The sequence below is a fragment of the Otolemur garnettii genome, unplaced genomic scaffold (assembly GCF_000181295.1).
Source record: "Otolemur garnettii isolate 467f Iridium unplaced genomic scaffold, OtoGar3 scaffold00147, whole genome shotgun sequence".
In the NCBI taxonomy this organism is placed as follows: domain Eukaryota; kingdom Metazoa; phylum Chordata; class Mammalia; order Primates; family Galagidae; genus Otolemur; species Otolemur garnettii.
In genome coordinates, this window is record NW_003852542.1 from 2,994,513 (window position 1) to 3,019,089 (window position 24,577).

The 24,577-nt window shown below is 43.7% G+C and overlaps 1 protein-coding gene and 1 non-coding gene across 2 annotated transcripts in view; both read right to left on the reverse strand.

The window, feature by feature from the left end:
* Positions 1-24,577, reverse strand: part of TCF7L1 (transcription factor 7 like 1) — a 173,009-nt gene that overhangs the window by 78,444 nt on the left and 69,988 nt on the right. The gene's annotated exons all lie outside the window — the stretch shown is intronic.
* On the reverse strand, positions 19,516-19,622 carry LOC111728281. The gene has a single exon (XR_002775625.1). It is a non-coding gene; the product is annotated as a U6 spliceosomal RNA (small nuclear RNA).

Genomic DNA, 24,577 nt, shown 5'->3' on the forward strand with positions numbered 1-24,577 from the left:
GGGAATGGTGAGGTGAGTCAACTAGAGACAATGCTTAGTATAAAATATTAAGTGAAAAGGCAGCAGACCAAGTTGGAACTCTGAAGGAAGATGTTTGAAAAAGAGAAAGTAGTACCAAACTTCCACACCAGAAGAAAGGTCTGGCAAAAACTGGGCCAGCATTTTTCATGAATATAGTTGAGTGACACTACTATTAAGGAACATTAAAAAAGCTTCCCCCAGTCAGGTGTGGAGGCTCATGCCTTTACCAGAGACATGGGAGGCTGAGGCTAGAGGGCTTGAGTTCAAGAGCAGCTTGGGCAAAAGAGCCCTACAAAAAAATAGGAAAATTTGCTGGTCCTAGGAACTTGGGAAGCTGAAGCAGGTAGATCCCTTGAGCCCAGGAGTTCAAGGCTTCAGTGAGCCATGATCTTACCAATGTACTCCCACCTGGGCGACAGAGTAAGGCCCCATCTCAAAAAAAGAAAAGAAGTCTTTCCCCAGTCTCCAAATTTTCTTTAATAAATATGCTTCTCTCTCCTTTTCTTTTTCTTCCAGTAGCCCAGTAAGAGGAAATTCTCCCTCTGTACGTCCTCCCCAAGTCGGGTGACTCTTCCCAGTCTACTGCCAGGAACAGGGGTCACAGACAGATATGTACATGCCCACATCATTCTGTTTCTTTCGCTTTCTTTTTCATCATTTTAACAGAATTGGGGTTATAGGAAACTTTTTTGAGACAGAATCTCACTATGCCAGAGTGCAGAGGTGTCACAGCTCACAGCAACCTTAAACTCTTGGGCTTAAGCAATTCTCTTGCCTTACCCTCCTGAGTAGCTAGGACTATAGGCACCTGCCACAACACCCGGCTATTTTTCTGTTGCAGTTGTCATTGTTGCTTAGCTGGCCCATGCCAGGTTCGAACCCGCCAGCCTGCGTGTATGTGGTTGGCGCCATAACCACTGTACTACAATCTCCAAGCCAGGAAACTTTTTTAATAGTTCCTCAGTCTCCTTAAAAATAAGGAAGTTGTGAGAATGGTAAAGAAGGAATTTCAAGAGCTGGTCTCTGCTACCTCCCTAGTCTGTATCTCAACATCTCTTTGTTTCCGTTGACCAAATTCTAACCATTCTGAACTCTTTGGGGACCCCAAGTCAGGAGACAAACCTTGAAGGAAGCCCCAACTCATGCCTTCCCTCCTTTTCATGGCCTGTGCCAGGGGTCCTCAAACTTTTTAAACAGGGGGCCAGTTCACTGTCTCTCAGACCGTTGAAGGACCTGATTGCGGGCCCTGGGACGAGTCGGCTGCTAAGCAGGACAGGCAGCAGCGGCAAAAACACCCAGTGGGCTGGATAAATGTCCTAGGTGGGCCGCATGTGGCCTGTGGGCCGCATGTGGCCCGCAGGCCATAGTTTGAGGACGCCTGGCCTATGCTGCCCTTCACCACCATGTCCCTGTCCCTACTTGTGACTGGATACTCACCCCTCTCCCTGCTGGAAATGCAGTCCCTCCAGGGCTGGGACCCTATCTTTGTTATGTCTCAGTCCGTAAATAAGATATTGCCAGACTGCTAGGAGTTGCTTAAAGATTATTCACTGAATGAAAAACAAATATCTGAACACCACAAAAATATTTGACTGCTTTTAAATCAATCAAACATCAAATTTTAATTGAGAAACTTCAAAATAAGCACAGATTCTTAGAATCCAGAGCTTACAATAAGGATAGGAAATAACACATATATAAGCACATTCACAGAGGTGGCACACACAAGAGGTTCCTGTCAGAAAGGCAGAAATAAGGACTAAGAGGCAAGTTTTCTTTTCTTTTTTTTTTTTTTGAGACAGAGCCTTAAGCTATACCCCTGGGTAGAGTGCCATGGCATCACGCTCACAGCAACCTCCAACTCCTGGGCTCAAGCGAGTCTCCTGCCTCAGCCTCCCAAGTAGCTGGGACTACAGGCGCCCGCCACAACGCCCGGCCATTTTTTGGTTGCAGCCATCATTGTTGTTTGGCGGCCCGGGCTGGGGATTCGAACCCTCCACCTTAGGTGTATGTGGCTGGCGCCTTAGCCGCTTGAGCCACAGGCGCCGAGCCAGGCAAGTTTTCTGTAACACAAAATTTATATAATTTAAAAGACTGTCCCTCCCCTTGTTTGATATTGTTATTATTAAAATGTTCTTTCTGAAATGAAATTAGGGTAGTTGTTTCTTATAATATCCTTACATGGGAATCACAAAAGGTGGTATTGCTCTGCCAATCTTCCTCCCTCTCCAAAGTTTCTGACATTTGAATGGTTCAGGAAACCCAGATGTGGGGACCAAGTGGCAAGGGCTTCAGTGGTTTATGGGAGGAACAGAGGCCTTAGCTGAGTCCTGAAGATAGATTTGCGTTTGTGAGCAGTGATGGGAGCTGAGAGTGCAAAAGAGTGGTTGCCAGAGGAGAAGCCTAAAGATGTTTAGTTAGATGGGTCTTTGTAGGGAGCTGTTATAAGGTAGATGGCTGGGAAAACAGCAAAACAGCATAGGGCTGAAGATTTATTAAGCATCGACTCACTCTGAGGACCAAATGCTTGTTTTATCTCAGGGATCTCATGTTTGTCTTTCCACATCTGATCATCTTAAAGCCTCCCTGACCTAGCGTCACCCCCATTTTGCAGTGGAGACTCCAGGGATCAGCCTCAGGGTAGAATAGGAGCAGTGGTGGTAGAGGAACCCAGGCCCTGACTTTTCTTGCTGCCGTAAGAGGTAAGATCCTGTGTTCTTTTTGTGGTCCATGAGGACGCTTTGGAAGTCTCTAAGCAGGGGAGGACATGGGGCAAGTGGTGCATCAGGAGGTTAACGGAGATAAGCAGACAGGGAAGACCCAGAACCAGGCGGTTATTCTGGGACACGGGGGAGAAATGAGCTGAAGATGGCAAGCTTGGGTACTCTGGAGAATGGGGGCTTTGGGAACGGAGAAGTTGGGAGAGGAAACTATTTTACAGTCACAGATTTCCATCAAAATATGGAAGTGGCACTGACAAAGAATTGCAGCACAGTGCAAGGATGAAGAACACAGGTTCTGGGTTTACCCAGGCTGAAATCCTGGCCTTGCCATCGACTCTTGGCTTTCTCAAGTGTAAAACAGGGATAAAAGACTTGGCGCCTGTGGCTCAAGTGGCTAACGCACCAGCCATGTACACCCAAGGTGGCGGGTTCGAATTTAGCTGGGACCCGCCAAACAACGACGACTGCAACCAAAAAATAGCTGGGTGTTGTGGTGGGCGCCTGTGCTCCCAGCTACTTGGGAGGCTGAGGCAAGAGACTCACTTGAGCCCAGGAGTTGGAGGTTGCTGTGAGCTGTGAGGCCACAGCACTCTACCCAGGGGGACAGCTTGAGGCTCTGTCTCAAAAAAAATACAGGGATAAAAAACAGCACATACCTCACAGGAGGGCTGCTGTAAGGACGAAAGGAATTTTTTCTTGTAAAGCCTTAAAAAGTGCATGCTACCCAGTGTCCCAATATTTTGCTGTGGGTGATTGCTTTCGGACACTTTTTGCTGGGCTTTGAGTCCTTCTTTGCCCTCCTCATTCTCAGCACACCAAAATTTCAGCTTTACAAGAGAAAGCCACACTATGCTCATCTGCTTCCTGCCTTCCCTCCTTGCCTGCTGGGTCCTGCTTAGCCACTCCCATTGTTCACTAAGCACTTTGGCTCCTATCTGGGATTCTTCCAGGTGAATAAAAATTGGATATTTAAAACTTTCTACTTTAGGCTCAGTGCCCATAGCTCAGTGAGTAGGGCACCGGCCACATACACCAAGGCCAGAGGGTTCGAGTCCGTCCAGGGCCTGCTAAAAAACAATGACAACTGCAACAAAAAAATAGCTGTTTGTTGTGGCTGGCACCTGTACTCCCAGCTACTCAGGAGGATGAGGCAAGAGTTTGAGGTTGCTATGAGCTGCGACACCAAGGCACTCTACCCAGAGTGACAGCTTGAGACTCTGTCTCAAAAAAACAAAAACAAAAAACAAAAAAAACTTTCTACTTTGGAAATTTTTAAACATTACAAAAGTAGAGAGAATAATATAATGAATGAAGTAATTGCCCAAGTTCCATAACTACTGGCTCATGGCCAATCTCCATACATCTACCTACCCACTCACTCCCTGCTCTCCTACCCCACACCCTGATCTACTCTGAAACAAATCCAAGCTAGCGTATCATTTCATTGTTAAATACTTCCGTATCACTAGAAAACAGGAATTTAAAAAACATGCCTATGAAATGATTATCACATTTTTAAGGGTTAATCATGCTCTTAATATGAAATATCTAGGCATGCTTTTATATTTTCCGATTGCCTGATAAATGATTTTCTCCTATAGTTTGAGTATTTCAGTCAGTGTCTAATGTAAAGTCTCTATATAGCTATCGATTAATATGTGTCTTTTCATCTTTCTGAATCTTTTTTTATTTCAATGTCTTTAATCTTTGCCATTTAGTCTTTAAGGGTCTCTATTTCCCTCTTTTTTCTTCTCTTTCTCTCTTCCCACATTATTTGCAAAGGAAACACTGTAGTGTCTTCTACCGTCTGGTTTTTGCCAGTCACATCTTCATGGTGTCATTTAACGTGTTGCTCTGAACTGTGTGGTTTTGGTAAACTGATAATTAGCTTGAGAGCAGTGATTTTCAAATGGTGTGTTGCAGCACACTGGTGTGCTGTGAGAGGATCTTAAGTCTGCTGAGAAAATTTGTAAAGATCATTAATTTTGAAAGAAGTTCAAAGCACAGTAAATATATTCATTTTTTTTTTTACTCTTTTTTTGGTCAGCATAATTTAAGTGTGCCGTGGAAGTGTATAGGTTCAAGTGTGTGGGAGATAAAAAAAGGTTGAAAAGAAAAATGCTCTAGAAGCTCAATCAATTTCAGATTCATTGTTACTTTACTTTATGTGGGGGAGAAGGAATGCTATGGTTTGAACATGTACCTCATATTTATGTGTTGGAAACTTAATCCCTAGTGCAATGTGTTAAGAGATAGAACCTTTATGAGGTGATTAGGTCATGAGGGATCTGCCTTCATGGATGGATTAATGCTCTTATGAGAGTGGGTTCCTGATAAAAGGTTGACTTCAGTCTCCTTTCCCTATCCCACCCCACCCACCTTCCCTCTCTCTTATTTCCCCCCCCCAATACATGTGTCTATGTACACACAAGCACAAGTGCACTTTCTTGCCCTTCTGCCATGAAATGATGCAGCAAAAAGCCTCCCAAAAAGGCTGTTCAGATGCTGAGCACTCTGCCCTTGGACTTCCCAGCCTCCAGAACCACATGCCAAATAAATTTCTTTTCTTTATAAATCACCTCCTCTTTGGTATTCTAATACAGCAATACAAAATGAACTAAGACAGGAAAGAAGACTTTTCCCTCTTCATTTATAAGCTGGAATATTTCCTGTAAACAAACTTTCCTCAACTAGTGGCCTGGTGGCAAAAAGCACATAAGATAAATGGGCAGGATAAATGCATGAATTCTTTCTCTTCAGCTCCATGTTATCCTCCAAGGGAGACTAGTGTTGTTGTTTATTTAGTCATGTTTTGTTGTGTCCCTATGAATTTAAGTATTTAAATAAATATGATATATTACTGATGCTCAAGTTATTTCATCTCTCCCATCTTACTCAGGTTGGCTCCTGAGTTCTTTGGACCAACTACCTGACTCCCTAACAGCAGACCACAGTCTCTAGTGGTCTTCAACAGTTTTCATGCTTTCTGACATAATAATATATTCCAGGCTTGCCTTGTACATCAAATCAGCCATTTCTTTCGGGAGCCCTGTTTTTATTTGGAGAATATCACCTGAGTTGGTCAGTGCTACCGAGGTAATCATTGTTTCTAGGCCTTTCCAGTGATAGAGCTAGAAAACATATTTTATCTCTCTATACATACAAATATAAATTATGTTTTATACATGTGCTTCCATTTTCCATTTCCTGTCTACTCTCATTCACACCAGAAGCTGCGTAGCCCTGGCATGCCTTGTGACCTCATGCATATCTGATAGGTGTCTATCAGAGAGAATGAGGTATACAACATCTCTTAGCCACCAAAATACTTTCTAATAATATCAACTTTTAAGAAAGTTTTAATTTTAAAATTAAGACTAAATCATTCACTTCCTACTTCTCTGTAGTTTTTACAAATTGTTATTTTTACTTGTAGAACTATGGATCTATCATCTATCTGTAAAACTATATACATATTAATTCTTTTTTTTTTTTGAGACAGAGTCTCACTATGTGGCTCTCAGTAGAGTGCTATGGGATCATAGCTCGCAGCTACCTCAAATTCTTGGGCTTAAGAGATTCTTTTGCCTCAGCCTCCCAAGTATCTGGGACTACAGGTGCCCACCACAACGCCTGGCTATTTTTTTTGTTGCAGTTGTCATTGTTGTTTAGCAGGCCCAGGTCGGCCCTGGTGTATGTGGCCAGTGCCCTAGCCATTGCACTACAGCTACCGACACCTACATATTAATTTTTAAAAGTAGAAAAGTTAACTATAGAAACTAATGTACGTATTACTGAGATGGAATATTTTAACATTGTCCTGTATTAATCTTAAAGCTCCTTAGTTCTTCTTTTTTTTTTTTTTAAATAAATAAAGTGTTACTGATACAGCAAAAGTAGTCACTCTCAACCACTCATTTCCCCACACTCCCCAGGTCCTACAAGGCTGTTTCTCATGCCTCTCATGTTACTATTCTTTGATTACATACCTATTATTCATAGACAATTTATAGGCTCAATTTGAGCGTGTTCTCCAACTTTTAATCTTGAAAAACTCCTAATAGAAAAGTTGTTTGAAAAGTACAATGAATACCCATCTATCCTTCAGCATCATTAATGTGTTTCCAAACTTGCTTTACATTTCCCTCCCTTGCCTGGATATGTGCGCGCACACACACACACACACACCTTTTTATTTTGCTGAACCACTTCAAAATCAGTTGAAAACACTGTGACACCTCACCCTCATGTCCCTCAGCACGGATCTCCTAAGCACCAGGACATTCTTCTACTTAACCAAATGCAGCAATTCTCTTGGAAGTTACAAACATGCATATGGCACCACATTTTAGGCATTCTTTAGTAACTTGTCTTTTCTAATCAACATTAGACTTTCGGAGTTGATTCATGTTAGTACATGTAGACCTGGGTTAATTCATTGTATTCTGTTACACGACTCTATTTATTTAATACATCGAAGGTCACTATATTGTTTCCAGTTTATGACACTACAAACAACTGCAGCCAGGATTATTCTTGTTCATGTCCTTTAAGCTTATGGAGAGATCTCCTGAGTCCTAAGATACGTGTATCTTCAATTTTACTAGATATTGCCAAATCATTTCTCAAAGTAGTTAAATTCATGGAAACATTGTTTATTAACCTACATCCTTGCCAACACTGGTATTCTTAGGCTTTAACTATTGTCATCTCCTTGTTTTAATTTGCATCTATCTGATCCTGCTTTTTTCTTTCAACATATTAATAAGAATACATTTGGCCTTTTCTGAACATTTGGCCTTATGTCACCATCACCACCCTGTCACAAAGTGCTTTTCTATAGTATGTCATGTGTTTCCCTTTGCCTAGATGGCCGGCTGCCACTGGAGCTACAGATGACTGAGCTGCACAGTAACCACGTAGTGCTCCTCAAGTCAGGGAAGTGTGAGTAAAGGTCCAAAGACCAAAGGCAAGAACTTTAGGAAAGGACCATATGACCATTTTTCCCCCCACTGGAACAAGAACCTATTTTAACTAAAGATTTCCAAGTTCTTCTTCTTATTTTTATTTATTTATTTATTTTTGCAGTTTTGGCTAGGGCCAGGCTTGAACCCACCACCCCTGGTATATGGGGCTGGTGTCCTACTCCTTGAGCCACAGGCGCCACCCTTCCTAGTTCTTTAATATAGACGTTTGGAGCCATTAGAAGTTAGAAAAGTAGGCTCAGAGCCTGTGGCTCAAGTGGCTAAGGCGCCAGCTACACACACCTGAGCTGGCGGGTTTGAATCCAGCCCAGGCCCACCAACAATGACAGCTGCAACCAAAAAATCGCTGGGTGTTGTGGCAGGCGCCTATAGTCCCAGCTACTTGGGAGGCAGAGGCAGGAGAATCGCTTGAGCCCAGGAGTTGGAGGTTGCTGTGAGCTGTGATGCCACAGCACTCTACCCAGGGCGACAGCTTGAGGCTCTGTCTCAAAAATAAAAGAAAAGTAACTAGTAATGCTTTCTAGAATACGCCTATCAAAAATAGCTGAAGTTAATTATAGTGCTTAAGGAAGAGAGCATTTATTGTCTGGAAAACCAAATTTCCTAACGGATAAAAGACACATATGTGCCCTATGAGAAAACTGCACTGTGTAAACACACAGCGAACACCTCCTGTGTACTCTTCTAGGCATGGAAGAAGAGGATCCAATTTTTGATCTCAAGGAATTCGTGGTCTAGTGGAGGAAACAAACAAGAGAAAAAGTGCCAATTTAATGCTAGTACAGGTTGAGCATCCCAAATTTTAAAATCTGAAATCCAAAATGTTCTAAAATTGAAAACTTTTTGAGTGCCAACTTGACTGCTTGTGTGAAATGGCTACTTCAGATTTCAGATTTCTGGATTAGGGATATTCAGCCAGTAAGTATAATGCAAATACTCCCAAATTAAAAAAAAAACAAAAAACAAAACTTGAAATCCAAAACACTTCTGGTCCCAAGCATTTCAGATAAGGGATATTCAATCTGTACAGGGCACTGGGGGATTGGGCACAGGAATGAATCATGGGGAGGGAACATGCAACTCAGTGGTGGGGTGTCAAAACACTTTCTCAAAAAGAAAAGTACTTCAACTGCATCTTGGGATCAGTGACATGTGCACTGGCACAAACTGATCGACAGTGGACAGTCCCGAGTCTGAATGGCTTAAGACCACAGTGCCCCTGGCAACAAGCTGGGACACAGGCTGAGGTGCTGTCGTGCTCCCATTAGTGCCATAAAGTGTGAACAGACGTGTCTTGCCTCCTTCAGACTCATTCATTTTAAATGAGGATCTTGGAAATTATTTAAGAAGTCAGCATGAATGACTTGCCAGGTTTGCTTCTATCAGATCTATTTCATGTTGTAATGATCACGATTAAGAAATTCACAGGCTTCTTTGGTCAAGTCATTTGTGAACATTTAGTGTTGCATGAAAGGCCCATAATGCATAAACTTGTTTAAAGCTGATGATATTGGCATGCAGACATGGTGAGAGCAGAAGGTCTCCACACAACCCATTCAACACCTACTTGGAATTTACCTTCCCAACTGAAGATGTCTTGCCTCTGAAGACTTCTGATAAATCGTGAGGTTTTAGGGATAATGAATGAGATCATTAACAAGAAGCCAATTCTCTCCCCTCCCTTGGGGGCTTCTAGTTGCTGAGACAGAAGGGAAGGGAAGGCTTGCAGGACGTAGGTAGCACTAGAACCCATGATTGGTTCTCCCCTGCAAGGCTCAGTGCAAACATCTCCCGGAGGCTGCCCCTCATTCCTCCAGGCTGCTGCTTTCTCATATTCCAGGTGACATCTTCTGTTTCTATTATAGATTTTTGTTTGTTTGTTTTTGGCCAGGGCTGGGTTTGAACCTGCCACCTCCGGCATATGGGGCCGGCACCCTACTCCTTTGAGCCACGGGTGCCACCCTGATGTCTTCTGCTTTGTCAGCCATTCATCGCATGTATTGTAAGGACTCATTTTCCTGTTTGCCCCCCTACATTTTAAGCTCTGGAGGGCCAGGACCCTATCACATTCTGCTTGGTAACTACAGAAGGTGTTTGGTAATTGTTGCAGAGACAGAGGGATATGTATGTGCGCATCAGGCATGCTTCCAAGGCAAGCAGGGAGGGCTGACAATGTTGGTCTGATTAATCTCACAACATGTATGCATTCTAGAAGCAAAAGGAAACATGGATAATGTTTATGCACTGGTATATTTGTTTTTATTTTATTTTAATTTCTGAGACAGAGTGAATAGGGCAGGACAAACTGAGTTAACTTAATAGCACTAATAGCTCACTCAGAGTTGCTTGGAATCCATCGTTTCCAAAAACTCCAAGCACAGCAGGGCGTGAGGTTCCCAGATGGCAAGTGGGCTGTGGGGTCTTCACGGGCAACGGAAATGGGCAAATTGCATTCTGCACAGTCACAGACCTTCTCAACAGATCCCAACTATTATTTCTGCACCAGTCAAGTCATTCAGAGGTGGAAGAGAGAGTAGAAAAAACGCTGCCTGGCCGCACGGTGAAGGCTGGATAGGCCGGACAGGCAAGGCCCAAATGGGCTCATACTCTGTCAGTGCCCTTTCATCCCTTTTGAATAAAATCTGCATTCCCTTTCTCAGAGGAGGGCAGCCAGCTCCCCACCTAACACAGCCCTGAATGTGGTGGACTTGGTGCCCCAAAGCCAAGCTCCTCAAGGAAGCTGAACCCCGGCCAGCGTGTGCACAAGAAGAGAAAGGGAGACTGTCCCCCGCGCAGCACCAACATTTCATTCTCTCCTGAGGCCGCAAAACCCTAATTTGACCACAAAAACCTGGCCTCTGGTGTTTCTGTTATGAGTATCGGATTCCTTCGGCTGAACTTGGCTGTTCACTGCCTGAACAAATTACATTAACAATACAGAGAAATGTATACAGGGCCCTAAAAACACTGCTGAGCAGGGACCAAAACAAAGGCAGCCGTGTCCTAGCAACAAACCTCACCCCCCCCCCCACGGCCTTGGGCCCTGCCAGGGATTGTAAGCCATTGAGCTCCTCTCTTCTCTGCAAACAATTAGGGACAGAGAAGTCACAATTACAGATGGGATTTACAGCCAAAGGAGCAATCTATAAATCACGGCGCTCCCACCCCCGGCCATTCCCAGCCACATAATCAGGGCCAGATGTTCACCACAGCTGCTTCAATGTGGGTACACTGTGTTGGCCAATGTGGCCAGGCTCCTGCTCTGAGAACCAACAGAGGCTCCAGCCAAGCGACCCTGCCAAGCCAGAGGGGGCCTCTGCACCCTGGAGCCAGCCCAACTGTAGGAAAAGTTGGGGCATGTGGGAACTGTTTGTGGAAGCCATTTGTAGAGGTACAAGGCTCTATCACTGGTGAGCGTCAGCAGCTCCCTGAGCAATCTCAAACCCTGCACAATTTCATGACAGCAGTGGCAATGACAAGCAGCAGCAACAGCAGCAGCAGCCCTTTCCATGGGTGGACACTTGCTGCGTACTGCCCGCTGGCTGGAGCACATTACAGAAACTCCCTCACTGAAGAACACTCCGAAGACCTGTTCACCCAGTTCACAAAGAAACGGAATCTTACAGAAGACAACTGCTTTCTCCACGGCTGCAGTGTTGGCAAGCGCCAGAGCAGCGGTTCAGAGCTGTGTCTGCCTGACCTTGGAACCCCAAGAATCTCCCCCAGTTGTGGGGCACTGAAAAGACTTTGACTTAAGGGCACGGGGCTGGAAGTTTCCAAATTATTGTCTTGCAGTCTGTCAAACCAGGACAAGACTTTATTTTATCTCCATAGGTGGCAGGTGTTTCAAAAGTCTAGACTGAACCAAACCATGTATAGGACCCAGGGTCACGAAATAGCAATTATTTAAATGTTGGGGAGGTGTTTCTGTTTGCAGACCTCCTTTGTACATTCTTTTCTTCCTTAATTTTTATTTACTTATCGACATTAAGGTCTACCAATCAAGTTGACAAACTCAGTCTAGGAAAAGTGCTGCATACCTCATTGCTGAATAGCACTATAGACACCTTCAAAGCATTCCCCCTGGGAAGCCAGGCACCGATGCCAGCCCCTAGTCGACTGTTCCAAGCACTTTTTTTTTTTTTGAGACAGAGCCTCAAGCTATCCCCCTGGGTAGAGTGCCATGGCATCACGCTCACAGCAACCTCCAACTCCTGGGCTCAAGCGAGTCTCCTGCCTCAGCCTCCCAAGTAGCTGGGACTACAGGCGCCCGCCACAACGCCTGGCCATTTTTTGGTTGCAGCCATCATTGTTGTTTGGCGGGCCCGGGCTGGGGATTCGAACCCGCCACCTTAGGTGTATGTGGCTGGCGCCTTAGCCGCTTGAGCCGCAGGCGCCGAGCCTGTTCCAAGCACTTTTTTTAAGATGAGTTTGTAAACTTAATTGTCAGACCTCATATCACATGTACAGTAAAATACACACATCTTCATTTTGTTCTACTGGGTAGCCCCTCCAATCAGAACAAGTGTAAAGTGACTCCCCATATAGCTCAATTAACTTTTACATATTTATAAACCTGTATCACCACCGCCAGATCAACATATGGAACATTCTAGAAGCTTCTTACATGCCCCTTCCCAGCCCCCCTATACCCCCAAGGTAACTACTCTTCTAATCTTTATCACCATAGACAATTTTGTTTATTTTTGAAACTTATTGTGTCTTCTTTTGAACACACATGTCTTTGTGCAGTTTTGGTTATTCTCAGGGTCAAAGCAAGGCCCTCAATTCAAAACCACCAAAATTGAAAACCAGAGATAATACAACCAGTATTGACTGGCATTGGCTTTGCAGGGCTACTCCATGGCACCCCTCGCAGGAGGACCCTGGTGACTAATACTGCTCCTGCCCTCACAGGGCAGAGAGGCCCCTGGCCATGTGTCTCAAGCACCACCCGGTAATCGAATCTGGTAGTAACAATCTGTGTTTACCCCACTTGCCACCCGTCATCCTTTACACGCTGACAGCCACCATCTTTCACTCCTCGGGAAGTGCAGCAGGGCAGGGAGGATGTGGCGGAGGCTCTTCGGGGGAGGAGGAGGATTTAATGGGCTGAATGCTTGGGCTCCTGGAGACTGCTGGGCAAAGCACACCACAGTCATCCTTCACACCTCTCACCAGCCCAGAGGCCTCACGGGCTAAGTCAGGGGTATTTTGGGGTGAAGACAGCAGTAGCACCCCACATTCATGCACAGTGGGACCCCTCTCAGAGCCAGCCTTTAACTCAGAAATCTGGGCAGAAAAAGTGTGCAAGATGGGGACCGGGTGTGTGGTAGGTTAGGGCTTCGAGACATTTCACTTGAGGTAATGCAAAAAGGTTAGCCCAAAAGAACGAGATTCTGAGAAAAGAAAACACTCCTGGGTGCTGGGAGGAGGGATGGGGCTAGGATTTCCTTGTCTTGGCTTTCTCCCACAGTCCAGACCTCCCCTAAGGCATGGTGCTGCCCACCTTAGCTCCTTGGCACTGCCTCAGCTTCACTTCCCAGGGCGGTTATTTTTAGCTGCAATGAGCACCTGTTTATTTCCATGACTATTTAAAATTCTGAATCTGCTGGCATAGTATGACACAGGACACTTCCAAAGGATCTAGTGCTATCAGCCGGAAGTGGCAAATCCTTAGGAATTCATACTGTCATCCAAGTATTTATGGCTGGCACATAAATACAGTGACCTTACCTTAAAAATAAAACATCAGGGCATGGGATTCCTCAAAGGCTATTTTCGGGTATTACTTCTGAACGCGAGACAATTGAAGAGGTGTATTTGGATATGGAAAGAGTAGAATTATGGCATTTATCTGTGCTGAGGACCGCTAGAAAATTCAGGCTACTGAATAAGCAGGCTACTCTCAAGTTCAGCATTTTGAAGTGTAGTGAAGTCTCTTGTCACTGCTGCTGTCATCCCAAAAGGAGCGGGGTCCACTCACACGCCTGGCCCCCAGGCAGGGAAAGTGAAGGCTTCTCTTCCCCTTCTTCCCTTTCCCCTTCAAGACACTGTCTGGGCCTCCCTTGGGTCATCACCTCTTTTCCCCCAATCTCAAACCTGAACATCCCCTTCCTGACCCACCCCAGCCCAGCAACCGCGAGGACACCTCCATTCAACCATTCTCTTCTGCTGGGGGACAAGTAGTCCTGAGGGTATCTTAAGGCCAGTCCACTTCCTAAGCCTGAAACAACACAGGAGGGTCCACTGTACCTCACAGTGATCCTGCCCACAGCCAGCTCAGCGAGTTGGTGTCACTGGGAGCAATCACACCCTTTGTTAGGGGTCAAAGACACTGATGTGCACAAGCCCCCAAACCACTTGCTACTCACTGAAACATGAGAAAACCTTCAACAGTAATAAAATAACTGTGTTTACAGCCACCTGAAGTGGTGGGCACTTCCCACCTCAAAGCTTTTCCTCTTTTTTTTTTAATGAGACAATCTCACTTTGTCACCCTTGGTAGAGTGCCTTGACATCATAGCTCACAGCAACCTTAAACTCTTGGACTCAAGTGATCTTCTTACCTTATTAGCCCCTCAAGTAGCTGGGACTACAGGCACCTAGGATACTCAGCTATTTTTTAGAGACAGGGTCTTGCTCTTGCTCAGGTTGGTCTTAAACTCCTGAGTTCAAGCAATCCACTTGCCTTGGCCTCCCAGACTAGGACTACAGGCACGACTCACTGCCCCCAGCCCAAGCTTTCCTCTTGCTGTCTGTCTACCTGGCATTCTACCCTCCCTCTGACAGTTCAGGCCCAAGTTCAGCTCCTCTGAAATATCCATCAATCCTCACAGGCTATGGAGGGCTTTCCTTCCTCTGACCCACAATCAAACATGTAAACACTTCCCAGAGGCAGGCAGAGAGGAGTTGAGATAATAACAATTATTGGTGTTTCCTATGAACCAGGCCCTGTGCCCAGCCTTTCACACGACTTACTCATTGAACCCTCACAAGTCCAGGAGGGAGGGACTGCCACTGCTCAGATGTGCAGAGAGGTCAGACAATCTGTGCAAGGCCATGGTGGGGCCAGGACCTGAACCCCGCCCTGCTGTTAGCTTAGACACAACACAGCTCTGCAGAAGGGGTGGCCACAGTCCACCTGAGGGAAGGGGGCTTCTGACTGTTACCATGCAGGGATTTGAGCCCAGTACTGCTATACCTCTGGGGTTTTTAAGACAAGCTGGAGTTTTTGGTGACATTTTTTGACTTTGTAAAATCACTGTTCCAGCCTCAAAGCACAACTGAATGGGGACTGGGCCAGTGGGCACAGACCATGTCCACTATACACAACACATCATGGGCCTGACCAGGCACTGCAGCATGGGGGCTCCACTTCTATGGCCTGGAATTTGGATTTCAATGTTTGTGGTTTTAGAAGTGCTTCTTGTCTAAATTACAAACCAGGTGAGGACAGGGAGCAGGTCCTATAACTCATCATGTTTTGAGAAACACTGCAAAGCCCTGCCTGACTCCTGAAAGATTAGGGAGAGACTTACCTTTACCGCAAGGAGACTCTACTAAGAGCTAAATTGGACTCCCTGGGGATGAGGCTAGCGGACACATTGTTGGAGGAAAGACATCATCTCATAATTAGGAAATTCAGCAGATGCAGCAGTAGGCATCAGTGCAAAGGCACCACTCCCCATTGTCTAGGTGTACGCTCCAGGCCATCAGAGGAGACAGCCCTTGATCCCAATGCTGCACTTTTCTGTTCCTTGGGATGGGCCCAGGAATCTGCACTCCCCCCACTGCAGGTATGGGAATCTGCTTGTCAATAAGCACCTGTGATGACTGCAAGGCAGGGTCTGTGGACTACACTGAGAGTTACTGCCCTGGCACTTCAGCAGGTTTGAAGCTACTGAGCTTAACATCCCTGTTCTGCCTCCAAAAAGCTCCTGGGGACATTCACTGAGAATTCAAACAGCGTGTTGGAGGAGCACAAGAAATGGAAAGACCACGGGGCAGGGACAGGCTTCCCAGTGACGAATGGCACTTTCCAAAGTGGAAAGGGCTACAGATTGGTCAACTAATACTTTCGGTCTGCTGCACACACTTGAATAGGACAAGTGCCAGTGACCTCACATATAACCGGGTTCACAGCTTCGGGCAAAGGAAAATGAACCCTTGGGTTTCCTTTCCTTTGTGGTCCCTACACTGGAGACTCTAACAACCTTCCTGCTCCGGCCACTGCCCAGGGATTTACTGCCTTATTCACTCTCTCTCCCAGCTTACAAAGGCCAGCTGGTTCTAGGGGCTTTCCTGGCAATAAGAAGTGGCTTTCCTGCTATCCAAACTGGGCACATAACATCCACCTGTCCCACTTGGAGGAAACTCTTACAACCAGACCACCATATTTTATTCAGAGTAAGTGAAATATTTGATCCTGTTATTCAATGACTCCTGTAAAATTCTACAGCAGATGCAGAGAAAGGTAATCAATGACATCTAAATGGAGCTGAACCTGCCAAGCCCAGAATAAACTGTAATGGAACCTTGGTCTTATTAAGTTCATATTGACTCTCAAGAGGAGAAAGAAGAAAATTCACATTTTAAAATAATCCATCACTTCCTCGAGAGTATAAAAAAATGAACTGAATATAAAAAATGTGTCCCATAAATACCTTCTTTTTCTTTTCCTGGAATTGTCCCTTTCACAAGAAAAAGGCAGCTTGTACCATCCCACGGGCTCTCCCTCCAGGGGACCTTGCATATTCAGTTTCAGGTGTGTGGCAGACACTACAATGGCACCGTGTGACACAATAAACACCCGACTGGAAATCACTGTGAAAACGTGGAACACTGAGGATTTAGCTTCTCGGCGGTCAAGGAGATATGACTCATCCCCTCACATCCTCTAGACCCCTGCTCAAATATCAGCTTCTCTGTGTGGCCTTCCCTGACACCCATGTACAGCAGCAACCCCACCTTTTCTCTCTCCCCGCCTTGCTCTGCCTTTTTTCACCATGGTACTCACCACCACCTGACTCACTGAGTTCCTTTTCTATACCCAGGCCCTGCAAGAAAGGAAGAAGTTCGAGCTGACGTTTTACTCACTGCAACAGGCCCAGCATTAGAAAGTGCCTGACATGTCACTGTACTCAAATACAGATGCTCCTCAACTTAAGACGGGGTCTTGCTCCAACAAACCCAGAAGTTGAAAATATCATGAAGTTGAAAATACCACTTAATAAACCTGACCTACCAAACACCATAGGTAGCTAGCCCACCTTAAGCATGGTCTAAACACTTACGTTAGCTTACAGTTGGGCAAAATCACTTAACACTTAAAATTTTTATGATCAAGTGTTGACTATCTTGTGTTACTTATTGACTATAGTACTGGAGGATGGTGTCTACTAAATGCGTAGCACTTTTGCATCACCATAAAGGAAAAAAAAAGTCCTAAATCAAACCACTGTACATCAGAGGAAATCTGTATTTGTTCAGTAAAAGAACAATTCCATACGTCCATCTGTCCATGCACTCATCCATGCACTATTTAGTAAAAGCGAACAATAAGTGAGACACTACGGTGAATATTTAGAGAACAGGTGAAGAGAACAGACGTAGTCCTTGCTCTGGAGGTATCTTCACAGGCAGGTGTGCGGATACAAAATGCAAAGCTATGTTTGAGATAAGTGCGTAAAGGTGCTTTGAGAAAGAAGAATAGAGGGAAGATCCCCTGTTGAAGATTAGGGGATGGGGAAGTTTTTCCAAGGAAATGCCATTTCAGCTGAGACCTGGAGGCAGAAAGTAAGCTACCCAGGTGGGCAGTAGGGTAAATGGGAAGTATGACGGGCAGAGCGTACACAAAGTGGGCAGGTCAGGATGAAAAGAGTTTGGTGGCTGAGAATGAGGGAGAAAGTGGGGACATGAAGGGGTCAGACCGTATCTGCCAACAACCACTGGGAACTTGGAATTGGAATTGAATTCATCAATGACACACAAGTATCAACTTGGCTTACAAGATTTATAGAAAAGATAAAATGCTCCTATGCTAATTATAAATTAGTACTAAATTACTAAAATGTGGGTTTAAATTCCTATTTGTCTCTGTGTCAATAAAGCTGCTTCTTAGACGTCTGAGAAAAGGTTGGTATGAGGAGTAAACAGAGCTAAGATATTTCTGGTGATAGAATACCACACAGTCGCCTAACATGGTTGTTCAGAATGACGTTTCTGACTAGGGTGGCATCAACATTCACGTCCAGGAGACCGGACTTAATGTGTATTGTCCTGAAAACAAATCCTTAGAAGAATGGATTGTTTTTTCACTACAGAAAAGTATCTCTTAGGAAGTTTGTTCCTGGGGTTAATTTTCTCCTAAAATTAAAATATACAACACTGCCAATTAAATGAGGGCCTCTTTATTAAACTATAAACCGTTTGAACTATTATCTCTGGATTCTTAGCCCAAGAACAATGCCTGGCCCATAGGAGGTACTTAAAATATGTTGAATGAGAGGAAAGGGCCCCACTTAGTGAAGATTTTCCCGAGTGTGGATTAGCACAAACCCCACTCTCAATCCAGTGTTGGCCACATGCTAGGTGTGAGATTATAGGATCCAAAATGGACTTTTTGAGAAATAAAATGAAATAATGATTTACAAAGAGTACCCATCCTGGAGCCTGAGACTTGGCAGTCAATTAATGGCAAGGATTACTATTTTGTTCCTAAAATGCAGGCAGAACCACAATTGTTTATGTAGCTTTGCACCTACCACCTTAATTGCCTTCTTTCAGAATCTTATCTCAGCATTAAAGTCCTAACCCTGTGACACAGTTTCCAGAGCCTGTCTAAGAACTGACACAAAAGATCTTGGTGATAAAAGGGACACCAACAAGGGAAGGTCGATGGCATATGTGTGAAATAACTGTCACCAACTTCCCTACAAGATGGACACAATCCCAATGGGTAAGTCACAGGCCCTATCCCACCACGGCCATTGCCCTAAGCCCCTGCAGGCAGGAAACAGGAGCCCAACAGGAAGGAGTTAATGGCCCCTAGATAACAGGTGGCTGTACTTTTCCCTTGGAACTGTCCTTTTTGTCAATAATAAAGGTCAGCTGTGAACTACATATGACCATCATACAAAGAAATGAGTCACTTCATGGTAACAGAAGTCTAAAGAAAGCATCCAAGTAGATGATAATCCTTATCAATGAATTGTTAATCCCTAGGACCTAACTAAAGTGACAACATTCAATTTTTACTTAATGCACAAGAGCAGAGAAAATCACATGGGCATTATAAGAACAAACTAATGGAATAAAGAATACGGTTGACAAGTATCCCCCGCCTGCTACTCCAAAGTCTTCTATGAATAGACCTGGCAAGCACATGCACACAACCATCTATCTTAACACAAACCCATCATTGCAAGATGTCAAATACTGAGCCTTTAGTTGACAATCGGTCCTGCCAAAGTGAGGTCTGTCTGCTATAAGGAAACAAAGTCTTTTAATATACAGTTTACCCGCCACCCTCAGTTCTAGGCCTGCTCAGCACTAAGATAGAAATTGTGGATTAGTAAACTACCCTGTAAGAAGGTTTTGTCTGATTTTCTTTTAAAAAATATCTTTATCACTTTTCAAGTACCAAAAACAATATCCATTTATTATTTTAAAACAACCTGAGACACTACTTAGTTTAGATAATGAAATTCTCCTAATCTCATTTCATTTCTAGGTAGTTTTCTTTCTTTCTTTCTTTTTTTTTTATCTTTAAGTATGTTGAGTTTAAAAATATGGAATGTTCCATGAATTTGCATGTCGTGGTTGTGCAGGGATCATGCTAATCTTCTCTGTATTGCTCTAATTTTAGTATATGTACTGCCAAATTAAGCCCCAGGCAGTTTCCTATGTAGAGGCTAAAGAATAAAAAAAACTAAGTAACACTTTTCACAAATTTATTTTTCTGCTTATAAAGAAAACAAAAAAATAAGTTTCTGCCTCATTTCTGCCGATTGGATTAATTTCAATTTTTAAAAAGTCATCAAGAGCATGGAAAACTGTTCACGAAAGTGTCATTTCCGAAGGTCTTTTCTGGATGGCACTTTGACAGGACTTATTAAAATTTAAAATGCTAGCCAGCCATGATGGCACAGGCTTGTAGTCCCAGCCCCTTGGAAGGCTGAGGCAGAAGGAACGCCTGATCGCAGAAGTTGAGTTCAGCCTGGGCATAGCGAGAACCCATAAACAAAAAAACATTTAATAAGAAGAATGAGGTAAACCCATGTGTACTGATCTGTAAAGGTCCCTGAGATACCCTAGTAAGTGGTGTGAAAAAGCAAGTTATCAAATATGAATATCTAAACATGAACATAATCATCTTTGTGTTATAAAAAATACACACAAAAAGGCCAAGGCACGGTAATCCTAGCACGCTGGGATGCCGAGGTGGGAGAATCACTTAAAGCCAATAGTTCAAGACAGACTGAGCAAGACTAAGACCCCATCTCTACAAAATACAGAAATCTTAGCCCAACATGGAAGCTGAGGCAGGCGGATGTGTTTGTTTGTTTGTTTGTTTTTTGAGACAGAGTCTCACTATGTTGCCTTTGGTAGAGTGTTGTGGTGTCACAAGTCACAGCAACCTCCAACTCTTGGGCTTATGCAATTCTCTTGCCTCAGCCTCTGAAGTAAATGGGACTACAGGCGCCCACCATAACACCTGGCTTTGAGGGGGGGTTGTAGTTGTCATTGTTGTTTTTAGCAGGCTCAGGCTGGGCTCGAACCTGCCAGCTTCAGTGTATGTGGCCAACACCCTACTCACTGAGCTATGGGTGCTGAGCCAGAAGATCTCTTAAGCCCAGGAATTTGAGGTTGCAGTGAGCTATGATGATGCCACTGCACTATAGCCAGGGTGACAGAGCAAGACCCTATTTCAAAAAAATACGCACATAAAAAGTATTACATAGAGGTTGTATGTGTACATATTCAAACCAGCCAGGAAGAGCACACACCAAATGCCTAACAGTTGAAGTGAGGCTAGGCAGAGAGAGGAAGAGGAAGTCAAGGAAGAAGTCCATTTTACCTGCACTGTTTGATTTTTTTACTGTCACTAGCATGCATTCCTCAATTCAGTGTAAAGAGAATAACAAGTAGAATCTTTCACCCATCGATGTATTCGAGTACGGCATAAGGTAGGGGTCCAGCTCCCCCTTCCAAACCATCCCTTCCCCTGCGCATGCCTGAGCCAGTTCATGGTTCTCCCTAGTGCTCCTCTGCTGATATAACATCATCATCCCATGCTCTGGCTTTATAGGATGCTTTAGCATCTTTTTCAAAATGTTTAAAAGCATCTTTTAACATTTCAAGCTTTCTAACTTTTTAATCCATTTGGAGTTTATTTTCTTTCATCATATATTATCTATTTATTTTGAGCCAGATACAGCCACAGTCTGAACTTGCATTTCAACTACTATTAGCTATCCAACCAAGAATTGAAATCTTTAAAAATATGACACTGAGGGCTCAGCACCTGTAGCTCAGTGGCTAGGGTGCCAGCCACATACACCAGAGTTGGCAGGTTCAAATCCAGCTCGGGCCTGCCAAGCAACAACCACCACAACCAAAAAGTAGCTGGGTGTTGTGGTAGGTGCTCGTAGTCCCAGTTACTTGGGAGACTGATGCAAGAGAATCACTTAAGCCCAAGAGTTTGAGGTTGCTGTGAGCTGTGATGCCATAGCACTCTACCCAGGGCAACACAGTGAGACTCTGTCTCAAAAAAAAAGACACTAAGTTTGACATTTCATCTGTTATAAGGACATGTAATGTTCTCGTGTTACTATACATAGGACATGTCAGAAGTTCTAGCTTTCAAATTTTAGAAATGCTATTAAAATTCACTGAACTCTTAAACCATGAAGAATATGCTCTAATCTTCCTTAGAATTAGGAGGTATTTTAGGTCATTAGAGTCAGTGTTTGCCCCTCAATTGAAACCTCACAATATCACAAGTTCGTCATCGCTACAGTTAAGGGGCTGGAGCATCTAACTCCCGTGGTCTGCTCTAATATTCTAGTATAACTAAATTATCTTGCACAGAATGAAGTTGGACTCCTGCTTTGGTGGAGTGATAAAACCTATCTAATACTATATATAAAAATTAATTCAAAATTAATCAAAGACCTAAAACATATGAACTAAAATTATCAAACTCTTAGAGGAAATTAAAAGACTAATTGTTCATGACCTGTGATTAGGTGATGGTTGCTTAGATATGACACCTAAAGAACAAATGATAACAGAAAATATAGATTAATTAGACTTCATCAAAATTAAAAAATTTTATCTTTCAAAGAATACTATGAAGAAAGTAGAAAGACAGAACGGGAGAAAATATTTGCCAATCATGTCTCTGATAATGACCAGAGTCTTACAACTCAACAATAAAAAGACAATTCAATTTTAAAGGTCAAAGGACTTGCACAGACATTTCTAAAGAAGACACACAAGGTCTAATAAGTATATAAAAAGGTACAATAGCCGGGCGATTTAGCAGGCTCACTGCCTGTAACTCAGAGGCTAGAGCTGGCGGGTTCAAATCCAGCCTGGGTCTGCCAAACGACAATGACAACTACAACCAAAAAATAACTGGGAGTTGTGGTGGGTGCCTGTGGTCCCAGCTACTTGGGAGGCTGAGACAAGAGAACTGCTTAAGCCCAAGAGTTTGAGGTTGCTGGGACGCCACGACATTCTACCCAGGGCGACATAGTGAGACTCTGTCTCAAAAAAAAAAAAAAAAAGGGTACACAGCATCATCAGCCATCAGGAAATGCAAATCAAATTATAATGACATACCACTTCAAACACATTAGGATAGCTATAGTCAAGAGAGCAGACAATAAAAAGTGTTGATGAAGAAGCAGGGAACTCTCTCACTGCTGCTGGCAGTGTAAAACAGTACCCTCTTTGGAAAACAGGCGGGCAGTCCCTCAAACCTAAAGTTACCATACAACCCAGCAATTCCACTCCTACATATTCAGGTTACCCTTAACAACATGGGTTTGAACTTTGCAGATCCACTTAATATATGGATTTTTTTCAATAAATATATTAGAAAATTTTGTGGAGATTTGTGATAATTCGAAAATTTTTCAAACTACTTAGACTAGAAATACTTATTTTTTAATTTTTATTTATTTATGTATTTAAATATTTATTTATTTACTTTTGGGACAAAGTCTTAGTCTGGGTAGAGTGCCGTGATACCATAGCTCACAGCAACCTCAAACTCTTGGCTCAAGCCGTACTCCTGCCTTAGCCTCTTGAGTAGCTGAGACTACAGGCACCCACTACAATGTCCTCAATGCCTGGATAGTTTTTCTATTTTTAGCAGAGATGGGGGTCTCACTCTTGCTTAGGCTGGTCTTGAACTCCTGAGCTCAAGTGATACACCTGTCTCAGCCTCCAAGAGTGCTAAGATTACAGGTGTGAGCCACTGTATCCAGCTGAAATATCTAAAAAATTAAGAAAATGGTCATAAATGCATAAAATATGTGCAGATAATCGTTGATTTTATCATTTACTACCATAAAATACACACAAATCTAATAGAAGCTTATGCTCACACGTACAGACCATATGTGTCACCATTCACAGTCGAGAGAAATGAAAGCAAACATAAAGATGCAGTATTAAATCATCACTGCATAAAATTAACTGCAGTACATATGGTAGTACTGTAATAGTTTCACAGCCACCTCCTGTTGCCATTGCAGTGAGGCCACGTGTTCTGGGTATCCACTTAAAACGCCGAGTGATGCTAATCATCTCTGTGAGTGTTCATCTCTCCAGTAAATTGCATATCACTGTAAAAAGGAAGCTCTCACAGTTCTTATGTACTTATCATCGTGTTCAGTACAATACCAGAAACCTTGAATAACACCAGGGGACCCATACGAGTGATGGGTATACTAGTGGTGCTGCAAGTGCTCCCAAGAAGCAGAGAAAAGTCATGACACTACACGAAAAAACTGAACTGCTTGATATGTACCATGGATTGAAGTCTGTGGCCCACCATCTCAGACAATTCATCTTATAAATAGACAATGTAAACCTGTGGTATTGATAAACACAATACAGCATTATACATGGATTTTCTCTTCCTTGTGATCTTCTTAATGAAATTTTCTCTAGCTTACTTTATTGTAAGAATATACTATATAATACAAATAACCTACAAAATCTGTTAGTCAAATGTTTATATTATTGGTAAGACTTCCAGCCAATAGAAGTAGTTCTGGGGGAGTCAAATTTATATGCTGATTTTCTTTTTTTTTTTTTTTCAGTTTTTGGCTGGGGCTGGGTTTGAACCTACCACTTCTGGCATATGGGGCTGGCGCCCTACTCCTTTGAGCCACAGGCACCGCCCTATATGCTGATTTTCAACGGGGTGGTGGTGGTGTGGGGTGGTGGTGGTGGGTGGTGCCTCTAACCCCCACATTATTCAAGAGTCACCTGTAAATACAACTGAAACTGTATGTCCACACAAAACCTTATAAACCTCATGGCAGCACTGTTCACAATGATCAAGAATTGGAAATAGGCGGTGCCCGTAGCTCAGTGGGTACAGCACTGACCACATACACTGAGGCTGGCAGATTTGAACCCAGCCTGGGCCAGCTAAACAACAATGACAACTGCAACCAAAAAAAAAAAAGCGGGGCTTTGTGGCAGATGCCTGTAGTCTTAGCTGCTTGGGAGGCTGAGGCAAGAGAGTCACCCAAGAGTTTGAGGTTGCTATGAGCTGTGATGCCATGACACTTTACCCAGGGCAACAGCTTGAGACTCTGTCTC